This window comes from Callorhinus ursinus, unplaced genomic scaffold (assembly GCF_003265705.2).
Source record: "Callorhinus ursinus isolate GAN/ISIS: 27379988/994484 unplaced genomic scaffold, GSC_fseal_2.0 scaffold91, whole genome shotgun sequence".
Classification (NCBI taxonomy): Eukaryota; Metazoa; Chordata; class Mammalia; order Carnivora; family Otariidae; genus Callorhinus; species Callorhinus ursinus.
In genome coordinates this window covers 152,843-165,350 of record NW_027397153.1, presented here as the reverse complement: position 1 = coordinate 165,350, position 12,508 = coordinate 152,843, and positions in this window count along the sequence as shown.

Below are 12,508 nucleotides of genomic sequence, written 5' to 3'. Positions count from 1 at the left end.
GAGCATCCAATTATCATACCTTGAAATTGCTCCTCCTTTGTCTTTTCTCCATTTATGTTATAAACATTTAGTGTACCTACAGTGGCAGACAACTCTGTGATCATCTTGTGGGCAGCGATCACATCTTGTTTTTGCTATAAAGGACCGTGAATACAGCATGGAAGAAAATGTGGCCTTGGACTTCAAGGAGATCACAAAAATAGCAGGAAGAGAGATCTATAACCCAATTAAAATTCATTATGACCAGTGTGGTGATAGAGGTAGGCATAGCACTTGGTCTCAAGAGACGGTGGGAGGCTTCCTGAGTGAAGTGGCACAGAAGGTGAGATCAGAGAAAGGGATAGTGCTGTGCCAGTTGAAAGGCAAAGGGAAGTACATGATCAAGGGCTTGGAGACAAATAGGAGCAAGACATGTTATGGGAACCTAAGGAAATTTACACTGGTCGGGGAGCCAAGTTTAGCCTGACTGATCAGGAGGAAGTAAGAGATGAGGCTGGAGAAAGAGGCCAGAGCCTAATCACAAACCGCGTTAACAAGTGTGAATTATCATTGCTGCAATGGGAAGCTATTGAAAGGTTTTGATCAGGGAAGTAGCTAGTTAACTTTGTACCCCGGGAAGATCCTTTTGGCTGCAGAGTAGAGGATGGATTGAAGGACAAGAGACTGTGTCCACATGGGAAGACTGTTGAAACAGTCCAAGTAGGAGATGATGGTGGCCTGAACTTGAGTGGAGACAGTGGTGAATGGAGAAAAAGTAGACAGATTCAAGAGGTGTTTCAGGAGCTATATTCAGCAAGACACGTGGTGTGGTGTGAAGGAAAAGAAACAGGACTGGGTATTTCCATTCCCCAGGGCTGAAGTGCGAGACTGGTGGCAGTGTCTAGAAAAGAAAGCAAGTTTGGATATGGATCAAGAGATTGTTGCTATCAAGAGGTGCATGTAGGCAAAAGCTAGCGGCAGGACTCCAAGGAATCGGCCAGGGAAGTTGTGGTCTGAGTAAGTGCTGTGAAGCAGAATCTGGCTGGCTGGAGCTCGAGGGTGTCAAGAACTGTGTTCTCAAGGAACAGCTGGCTTCTGCAGGCTAAAGAACAGGATCCCAAATTACACCATGCTTCTTCCATGTTTCCTGTTCCAATCAAGATAATCTCAGGGAGAGGAGTTGATGTGCTTCAGTAGATTCAGTTGCAGGAGACAAAGGCAAGGCAATATTTCGTCATTGTGTGGGTACACAAATAGCTGCTATTTCCCCATACCTACTGGCAAAATTCAAAGAAAACCATGAATTGGAAGGTCTCTCCATAGTTCTCAAACTACTGCGGTTCTTCACTAGTTTACACCATCCAATTTCGTGGCATATTCTGCTCTCAATATTATGAACAGTTTTATAATTATGTTTTCTGCCTCTTTACAGTTTTTACTGAGATCCTGTACTGAAGAAGAAATAAGGCTGGTAGAGAATAGGGGCCATGTGCAAAAATGGAAATCTGTATGTCAGCATGTCCTAAAAGTCAGTGGTCAGGAGGGAAGACAGGCAAAAGAAAACAAGGCATGCCAAGGCCAAAAACGTGGGTTCCTGAGAGCCCCTGATTCACAGAGCTGAGATGGCTTTTGGTCCCGGGGTTTAATGCCAGACCTGCAGAGATCTCCTGAGACTACGAGGCCTCTGGGTGCCAGAAAGGGCCATGTGCTACACATGGTGGATGCCCTCCTGAACCAATCTTCTCATCCAAATGCCTCCTTGCAAATCCCAACTCAAATGAAAAAAGTAAAAGCTGTCAACTCTGATATATTAGGAAGATAATTCAAACAGCTGCTATTTGTATTTTATTTTTAGACATCATTTTTTTTTCTTTCAGACAGACCACAATTTCTAAAATATTATTCCTTCTTCTAGGTCAAACAACATCTGTTGTATAAAAAAGAAAATAACCTATTTCACAATGGGAAGTTTACAACTTCTATTTTTATTGTGCCGCAGCAATATCATGCAATTATTTTATTTTCCCTCTGAAGAAGTCATTACGGTCGATGGTGTCAATATCCCATGGATTAAGGTGTCCCCAAGTAGACTGTGACACATTGTTGAGGCTTTTAGTGTCAATATATCCTTGGGTGGGCTCTGATATGATAAACCATAATCGCTCCAAATGAGAAGTTCCTGTTTATCATTAAGATGGAACCCTTCAGAAAGTTCCCTCTCACCACATTTGTGCTTCTCCCTGCCTTAGAATCTCCGGTAAATAACAAATGTGGATGAAGTCATCCCTGCAGCTTGGCCCTAATGATGAGGAGGGATGCTATTAAAAGAAGCAAAGGAGCAAATTTTCGACTAATGAGCAGGTTACTATAGCTAAAAATTACCTAAGAATCAACCTTTCTGGCCTCCTTTCAGTTTGACATACATACTGTTTGCTCCTTCTGCCTGGAAAGCTCTTCCCCTTGCCTGCTCCTTACCTAGCTAACGCCTACACATCCTTCAGATCTTAGCACAGCTGTGCTAATGGGCACTCGATAATCATTTGATGAATCATCAAGCTCCCCGTTCCTGTATTGGTCAGGACAAGTAGCACGAGCTGCCGTAACATACAACCCCAAAATCTCGGTGGCTTAACACAATTAAAGATTCATTTCTCACCCACACTGAGATCTAATGTGGACTGGGTAGTTCTCACTGGAGGCTCCTTTCCATGTGATGATCCAGGCATCCAGGTTTCTTCCATCTAGTGATTCTGCAGTCTTCAACATATAACCTCCATGGTCTCCAAAGAAGTAGGAGAGAGAACATCGATAGTCATGCAGGGGATTTTATGGCCAGACTTATAATAGACACACTGTCACTTCTGCTCACATCCTATTGACCAGAATCCAGTCCCATGCCGCAACATAACCACAAGCATAGCTGGAAAATGTAGTCTTCCCAAGGAGAGAAAACAGGATTGGCAAGTGTCCAGTCCATCTTTGGCATACTCTCTGCTATAACTGACCATCTTCTACAACTATGGGTACTGTGTTAGAGTTCCTCAGAGAAACAAAGTAGGATGGCTGGACAGACAGATGGACAGATAGATAGATAGAAGAGATTTATTATAGGAGTTGGCTCACATGGTCAGGGAGGCCAACAAGTCCCACAGTCTGCCATTTGCAAGCTGGAGAATAAGGAAAGCTGGGGATGTAATTCAGTCTAAGTCCAAGGGCCTGAGAATGGGGAAGCCAATGCAGTAAGTCCTGGCCTAAGTCCAAAAGCCTGAGAACCAGGAGCACCAATGTTCGAAGGCAAGAGAACATGGATGTCTCAGTTCAAGCAGGGAGAGTGAATTTACTCTTCCTCTGCCTTTTCGTTCTATGCAGGCCCTCAAGGGACTGGATGATCTTTGCTCAGTCTACTGATTCATATGCTAATTTCTTCCAGAGAGACCCTCCTAGACACACTCAGAAATGTTTTACTAGCTATCAGAATTCCTTGGCCCTGTCAAGTTGACACATAAAATTAACCATCACAGGTACCAAGTAATCTAATCAAACAAATAAATCCCCAGCCATCTGCCTACTCCCTCTTCCATGCTCATACCCTACCTTTGCCATTCCTGATCTCAAACAGGAGTTAGGGGTTTTAAGTTACTAGTGTCTTGGATAAGAAGCCAAGTAGATGCCTAGAGAAGTGCAGAGCATAACCCAAGTCAGATTCCTTGATCAAAACCTTTTATTAGCTCCCCATTGCCTATCGCACTGGCTTACAAGGTTTCCCATGATTTAAATCTTAATACGTCTCCAGAAGTAAGCAACTATGTTTAAGGTAATTCGCTTCATCTTAAAGATTCATGTGAATTTTTGGCATTTGGCATCCAAGATATACCCATGGGTGTTTAAATTCAGACAGTTTCCTTTGGAATTTCTAAATACGGTTATTATTCCAGGAAGATGCCCTGCCTTTATCCAATGGTTTTAGATGCTGCTTGGCATGAGTGCAAAGGTTTGAGCTCCAAGGCCCTGGAGGCCCTGAGCAACTGTGTGTGTGGTAAACCAACTCTACTGCAAAGAGCCTGGCAGAGATGCTCCTTACTTCCCAGGGCCCTGTATTAGTTTGCTCGGGCTGCCATAACAAACCACCATAGGTTGTTGGGTGGCTTATGCAAGAGAAATTAAGTTTCTCACAGCTCTGGAGGCTAGCAGTTCAAGATCAGCATGTCAGCAGGGTTTCTCTTGAGGCCTCTCCCCTGGACTTGCAGATTGGATTAAGGCCCACCTATGTGACCATTTTCTATCTTAATCACCTCTTTTAAAGGCCCTATCTCCAAATACAGTCACATCCTGAGGTACTGGGGGTTAAGACTTCCGCATATGAATTTGGGGGGAAGGCCACATAATTCAGCCCATAACAGACCCCAAAGGTAATCTGAAGAGCAGGGACAGCCACAGTACTGCCAAAAGAAGAAAAATTCCCCCACTGAATTGACTGCAAGAAACAAATTGCCCCTCGCTCCACAGACACATCTATCCATCCAGGTCTTGGCAGATTTAGATTCAGAGCATTTTGATTTAGGAAACCTTTGCGTCGGCCTACCGGCTATGGAGGAGTTCTGTGCTTTGTGGCATTGTTTTGTAGTTGGTTTTTCCATGGCTGCTGCACATCTCAAGCAATAAAAGGGATTTGAATTGCAATAATTTGCCTTCTCTCCGTCTTTCACAGTGCCCTGACTTGGTTGTCAAGCTTTTGAGGAAAATCACAATTATACACACACTTTCTGTGCTGATACCTGCCACCCCTCTATTTGTTTTCTGATAAATATGCCCTTTCCCTAGAATTTTATTCAAATGCCAGGCTGTGATCGATTCTGGTGCCTGTCTTGTCCCTGTGTTCTATGACAATCCTGCCTGTGTAAGAGGCCCTGCCCCTTCAGAGAGATGTGCTCAGAACTGTCTCTCCACTCCTCCCCCAGCCAGCAGTCAGCAGCCGCTGAGCAGAAGTGGGTTTGGGGAATGCCAATGTGACAATTACACAGGTATCTGGGAGGACCCGAAGCTTGGTGTCGGCTGTGTGACGGCTTCAGGGAAATTAAGTGCAAGCTGTTTGGAGAATATTTCTCCACAGGACATTATGAAATCTCAGAGGTAGGAGTGTGTGGCCAGTGCCTGCTTCCCTCTCCTCCCCTCCCCCAGTTTCCAGGAAGAAGAAAGAAAAAGCTGCAGCTTAGTATTTGATATTTAGAATTAATTAGAGCCCCAAATCCCATACCAGCCAGCAGGTTTCTTAATGAGGCCAATGTATTCATCTTCTTCAGCCTACTTCTCCAATCCATATCCAACCCTCACAGGGACCATTATAATGCTTCACGATGCCCCGTCGTTTTCAAAGTGCTACTGCACGCTGCTGCTTCATCTGACCCCCACACTCACCCTGGTAGGTGGTCAAGACAGGAGCCATTCTCCCCACTTCCTCAATGAGTTTTCAGGGAGGTTGAGGCACTTTCCCAAGGTCATGCAACAAATAAGTAGTGGAAACTGGATTTGAACTCAGCTGGTCTAGCACCAGGGCCCAGGCAGTTAACCACGGCTGTTTTACGGCCTCCCTGGGAAGAGGCATGACTGTGTCAACAGCAAGGAACCAAACCCAAGACTCCTGGGTGACAGAGTTATCCAGCTGGGGTTGCAGGAAAAAATGCAGGAGGCCCAGTTAAATCTGAATTTCAGATGAACAAAGAATAAATTCGTCGTACAGTATGTCCCAAAGTTATACCTATCTCAAATACTGCATGGTACATACTTACACATACTAAACTTTTATTCAGTGTTTATCTGAAATTCAAATCTAACTGGGTATCTGGCTTTGTGTTTGCTAGATCAGCCAACACCATCCTCAGCACTATCCTAACAATGCTGGCCGGCCGCCAGGTCTTCTGATTCACTCTGCACCAGTCCTTCCCTTGCTTATCTAATGTCACTTTCTTCTACTGTTCCTGGCTTGGAGCCCTCCTCCTAAATTCACCTGTCCAATATATCACCAAGCCCCAGAGAGTTAGCATCTGCTTTGCTTCTCCCATCCAGCTGTTCTTCTCCATTCCCCAACCACTACCCTGAGCCAAAAGCCTATATATTCCAGGCTTTTTCTTTTTGACCAAAGCACGAGGCATTCTATTCCAAACCCTCCGAAGACTCCCTAAGCTCTTTAGTGCAGCCTTCAAAGCTTTCCAGATCAAGTTCCAACTCAATGATGCCACCACCTCTCTGGTCCCCCACCGCGGTTGAATGTGGCCCCGAAGCCCGAGCCACACTGAGGACCCCAGCTTTCTCCAGTACATTCATGCTTGCATCTGTCTCTCCACTGGCCTTGACATCCCCCAAGTCCAGCCCTACCACCACTACTTCCACCCCCACGGCGGCAAGTGATCTTGCCTCTGGCACAACCCTCCTAGCACTTCCTGCCCCTTTTGGTACATGCCATATTATGTCTGGGTTCTTTTCATTATGGCACATGTCTTAGCTGCTTCTTCCACCATCTTATGTCCCTGAAGGACAAGAGCTATTTTGTGCAATTTGCTTTCCCTCCGCGTGGTCTAGCATGGTTTTTGGCACATGCTAAGTGTTCCATAGAAATGATTGGATATAAGTGAATGACTTGACCCCACAAATATTCTCTACTCTGTGCCAGGACTAGGCCAAACCATGGGGCTAGAGCAATGACTAAGGTCTGGTCTTATCCTCAGGGCACACCATGAAAGCAGAGCAACCTGCAATTGGAATGAAACTGAGTTACCTTGAGGCCAATCTCAGCCCTGGGTCTCTGCAAATGGATCACACACCCAACTCCAGAATGCTTTGAGGAGTAAAGTAGGACTTTGCCAAATGACCCTTGAGAAGCTGGAGAGGGTAGGGAGGGGCAAGGAGGTAAATACAAACTACAGCATGCAACAAAATTATCCCCAAGGTCCTCAGTCCACCTCTTCATCCCAAGCCCACCCTTCATGGTGACTGCTCTTGGTTTCCTCGGCTGCATCCCAGGCACTGCCTACACAACCCAGAGTTTCCAAAGAGGCCAAAACGAAAAAAGCGAATTGTTTGGTCCCACCATAAATCAATGAGATACCCCGTGATGGCCTTCTGGAGGTGAAGGGATAAGTCCTGAAAAGAAGAAAGGGAAGAGACTTTGAAGGAAGGACTAAAGAGGGGGTCAGGACTCCGTATTGCTCCTCCATCTTTGACGATACTTCCTCTTCCAAGGCCCCCCTGCAACTTGCTGTAAATGGTCTCTAAGGTGGCCTCTTGGGTGACCCCAGTGGTCCCACCTCCTGATATTTGTGGCCTTGTGTAATCCTTTCCCTCCTAAAATTTGGATGGGGCTTGATTCACTTGTAATGAAATGGAACATGACAGAAGTGACAGGATGTCACTTCTGAGATTAGGTTATTGAAAGATCCCAACTTCTACCTTGGTCTGTTTCCCTTAGTCACACTCTCTCACCCTCTCTGGGATAGCTCACCTTGGAGGAGGCCAGCTGTCATGGCATGCCACAGCCACTTGGAGAGGTCCACATGAGTGAGCTGGGAAAAGGATCCCCCATCTTAGTCAAGCCTTGAGATGACTGCAACTTCTTAGGAGACCTCACCTTCAAGGCCCCTAGCTAAGCTTCACCCAGATTCCTGAGCCATGCACACCGTGCAATCATAATTGTTGTTTTAAGTCACTAAGTTGTGGGGTGATTTCGTTATGCAGCAATAGATAACGAAGACACAGCCGGAGCCCCTGCATGCTTCTGCCTCAAGAGAAGTGATGCCGCTGGCTTTGGGAGCGAGCCAGCAGGCAAAGATGCAAGCACACCCATCCTATTTCACGTCCAAATGTCATTTTATAATGCTGCAGTCAAAATTGCTAGAGCCAGCAGTCCCCAGAGACAGTCGAGGGGCTTTTATAGCTGTTACAAATCCTGCTTCATGAATCCCAGACCCATATGCAAATGTGAAGCTCAACCTTTGATAAGCCATTTGATTTCCCTTTTAGTTAATGAAGTGAAAATACACCATTTTACACTAAGATTAAATTGCTAAAATGTTTCACTCTGGTCCCCAGTTAGTTGTAATTAAAAATAGAAAGAGAAGAGCAGGAAAGTCACTCACTTTCTTCGGGTGTCCTGAGGCATGGAAGGGGAAACTTGAGTGGAGATGAGAGGGTAGGAGGACAGAGCAGGGTGAGAGCACAGGGGGCAGCCCCCACACCCGCCTCAAAAGGCAAAGGCTGTGCCCCCACGCCCGCAGCCCCCCCCCAGCTCAGCATGCCAGAGGAAATGCTGCCCCGTGTTTTCTGGGTAGGAGGAAGCGGGACAGGGTGCTCCGCGGGTGAGTTTCAAAGGGCTCAGATGGTTCCTGACACACAGCAAGAACTCCAATGAATGAAAAAGTGCGTGTCTCTGAGTGTACGGGTGATGATGGTGTATGGGTATCTGTGTGGGTGTGACAGAAAAGTGAATGAAGGCGTATATGTACTTGTGTGTGTGAGAATGGTGTGCAGGCACGTGTGTGTGGAGAGAGAATGAGGGAGGAGAGTATACAGGTATCTGTACAGAGGCGCATGGGTGTCAGAGAGAATGCATAAAGGGGAGCATGTACCTATGTGTGTCTGTGTGGGTGTTTGTGTAAGTGTATGAGTTAGGGGTCTATATGTGCACGTGTGGAGACGGCTGTATATGCATGAATGTGGGTGTGTGAAAGATCAGGGGGGCAGCCAGATACGTGCAGGGGTGGATACCCGTACAGACGAAGGGCTAGATATGTACGTACGCGAGTGCGTGGGCAGTGCAAGCGTATATGTATGTGGACGAGCAACGTACAGGTGAAGGAGGGCATGTATGTGGGTACGTGAGTGTGTAGGTGGGGAGATCTGGATAGAAAGGTGTGCCAGATATAAACGTGTGTTTGAGTGTCTTAGTGAGGCGGGTTGGTGTGTACATGCGTGATGGTGTGAGTAAGGAGTGATGAGGGGCTTTATGGACATGTGTGCTCCTGTATGGGCGAAGGAAGTATATATGTAAGCTTCCGTGAGTGCACAAGTGTACGGGTGAGGGGTGTATGTGCTGTGTTAGCATTTGTGCATGTGTCTGCGCGGTGTATACATACTTGTGGATGTCAGGGTATTCATGAGGAGGTTGGATATAGCGTGGGTAAGTTTATGTACAGGTGAGAGGGTATATATGAATGTGGATGTGACAACGCATGAATGAGGGGGTGGTGTGCATATGTGTGCAAGTTCTGGGATGCATGGCGGAATGTATATGTAATGATATGTATGGGTATGTGAAGGGCGTGGGTTAAATGAGTGCATGTACATGTCTGCGGGTGAACGTGTGGGTGAGGAGGTATATATGTGCATGTCTGTGAGAGAGAATGGGTGAGGGTGGTGTATATGTACGTGTGTGCACGTGTGTGTCCATGGTAGGCGTAGCATGAAGTGGTGTGTGTACAGGTATGTAAGTGAGTTGGTAATGGCCATGTGTATACGGGTGAGGGATATATTCATAATCGAGTGTGAGAACATATGGGTAAGCATGGACTGTGTGTGTGTGTGTGTGTGTGTGAATGGAAGGCATAAGTACATGTACGTGAGTGTACAGTTAAAGGAAATGTGTGTGAGTGGATAAATGGTTGTCTGTGTACTTCTGTTTGTGTCTAATTTTATGGGTGAGGTATAGACGCATATGAACGTGTGTGTGTGTGTGTGTGTGTGTGTGTGTGTGTGTGAATGTGTTTGTGAAGATGTGTATAGGTACGGGCGTGTATGTGTGTTTATGCATGAGGCAGGTCTACACGTATGTGTCTGTGAGGGAGCATGGATGAGGCCAGCATGTGTGTGTGTGTGTGTTTGTGCTTGAGTGTACTGGGTAGGAAGTTTAGATTTACATGTGCATATGCATGAGTGGGGTAGTAAAAGTATGTGTGTGTTTGTGCACCATAGCGGAAGTTGTAAGTTTATGGGTCTGTGTATGTGAGTATGATAGGATGTAAATATATGGGTTTGGGGGGTATATATACATGTGAATGAGATTATGGTACAGATAGGTTTATATGTATGTGTATATATGTGCGATTATGAGAGATGGACTGTAAATACACCTGTGTGAGGGGGTGTATATACATGTACACACTGTTTGTGTGTAAATGTATACATGAGGAGTCTATGTATGTGTGTGAGTGCAAGTGGGATCTATATGTATATGTGTGTGTTAGTGTACAGATGAAGGGATGTGCATGTGTGTTTCCGGTGAGATATTTATGTGTGTGTGTGTATGTTAAAGTGTGTGGCTGTGGACAGTGTGTCCCTGTCACTGTGTGAGTCTATGTCAAGAGGCATGTATGTGTGTGTTTATGAAAGTCTGGGTGAGGGATATACATTTAAGGGTGTGTGAGTGCATGCATTAGGGAGTATATGATTATGTCCTATGTGTGAATGTATGGAAGGGAGAGGTTTATATGTACTTGTGAATGTATGCGAGTGTATGGTTGGGATATATGTACACATGTATTTATTCATGCAACATGTTTATGCATATACCTACACACGTGTGTGTGTGTTTATGGGTGGGGGTAGAAGTGAGGGTGTGAATAGTGAGTTCCTAGATGAGACAGTGTCTACGTGTGTATGTTTGAATACATACGTGAAGGGGTATGTATGTCTGTTCATGCTTTGATGATAGGGTGAGGGAGTTTACGTGTAACTGTATATGTGTCTTCTGGATGCGTAGAAGGGTAGTATCTGTGTGTACGAGTGTGTCTGCATGGGTGAGGGACTGTGTGTGTATATGTATAAGAGTGTACAGAAAAGTGGAGTACATATATTTGTGTGCATATGCATGAAAGTGCACAGGGAAGGGGTGCATATATGTGTGAGTGTGGATGGCTGCTTTTTGTGTGTCTGTACACGAGAATATGAATGCGGAGTTTATATGTACATGTTTAAGTGTATGTGCAGTTTAGGGGAGTGCATGGGATGTTTGGGGGTAGTAGTGTCTATGTTGATATGGGTGGCTGTGTGTACATGTGTGAACTAGAGAACATATAGGTGACATGAGCGTATATGTACCTGTGTGTCAGTATAGACATGAGGTGGTGTGTGCGTGTGCATGCGTGCACGCGCATATGTGTAAGCGGGTATATTTGTGTATGTGTGTGTTTGAGTGGACCCTCTATGTATTTGTATGTGTGCCTGTATGTGTTTGAGTGTACTAGCAAGATGTACACATCTTGGTGTGTTTGTGAGGATATGGTCGAATGGGCTGTATACTTCTGTGGGTAGTTTTTAAAGAACGTCACTGGATTCGTAAGTACGTGAGAGAAAGAATATGGGTGAGGGTGGTCTATATACCTTTTGTGTGTCTGTGAGCATATATTTGTGTGGGTTGTATATGAAACTGGGTATGTGAGTGTATGAGTGCGAGAGGCATTGTGAAAATGCTTAGCACAGAGCATGGTACCTAATCAACTCATTCAGTAAATGTCAGTTGTCACACAGATACTGTTACAATTTTGATTAGTAGCAGCAGATTCTCAAAGGAGCCCGTTGAGCTAATGGGAGTTGTACTTATGGAGCCCTGCCCGGCAAGGGCGAAAGAGGGGGCAGAGGAAGGTCTGAGGAGAGCTGTGTCCCTCCCTCCAGGGACGCCAGCCGACAACTGCCACAGTAAGTCCGAATAGTGGCCCAAACAGCATTTTCAGGCTCTGATGGGTACCGGCACAACTGGCCCCCCGCAGGTCCGAGAATCAAGGTTGTCTCTGGACAACTCCAACACGGCCAACCCACTGAGAAGCAGAGCACTGAGCAACAAAAATGCAGGTGTGGGACTGGGGGGTCGTGGGGGACAGTGGGCCTTTATGGGAAACTGGTACCTGGTTCTTGCCCTTAATTCCTCTGTTTGAGACACTAGAGACTCCATTTCACACCCTAGTTCGTGTGAACATTTAATAAGTGCCTAATACTGTGTGTTCCCGATCGGTGCTGGTTGCAAGGGATCTGCAGTCACTCATTCAACAAAAACTCTGTGAGCGGCCCCTTTGGTCCGGGTCCCGTGCAAGGCACAAGAGAGAAGTCCGTCAGAAGAAGCCCTCCCCACAAGGAGCCCTCAGCCTTCACCTCTGCCTCTCTCTCTGGCCTGCCCCCCTTCCCTTCTGTTAACAACCCGTGTGCGCGGGGGAGGGCGGTCTTCTCAGCTGCTCTTGTTGAAAAGACTTGATTGCCCAGAAGGCTGAAAGCCACCACGTCAGTGAGGTGAGGGACATGTGCTTACCCAATCACCTGGGCAGTTAGTTGGGCCGGTGGGCCCCCAAGCCCCACCTGCGGAGGCTCTGGTTCAGTATGTGTGGAGAGGCGGGGAATCGGCATGTTTCCACCCCTAGGTGATCATTAGGCAGGCAGGTCCAGAGAAAAACTCTGGGAATCACAGAGATTCAGGGCACAAAGGGGCTGCAGAAGCCATCATTGCAGAGGTGAGGAAAGTAGGGGTAGGGACGGCCAGCAGCTTGGGCACAGC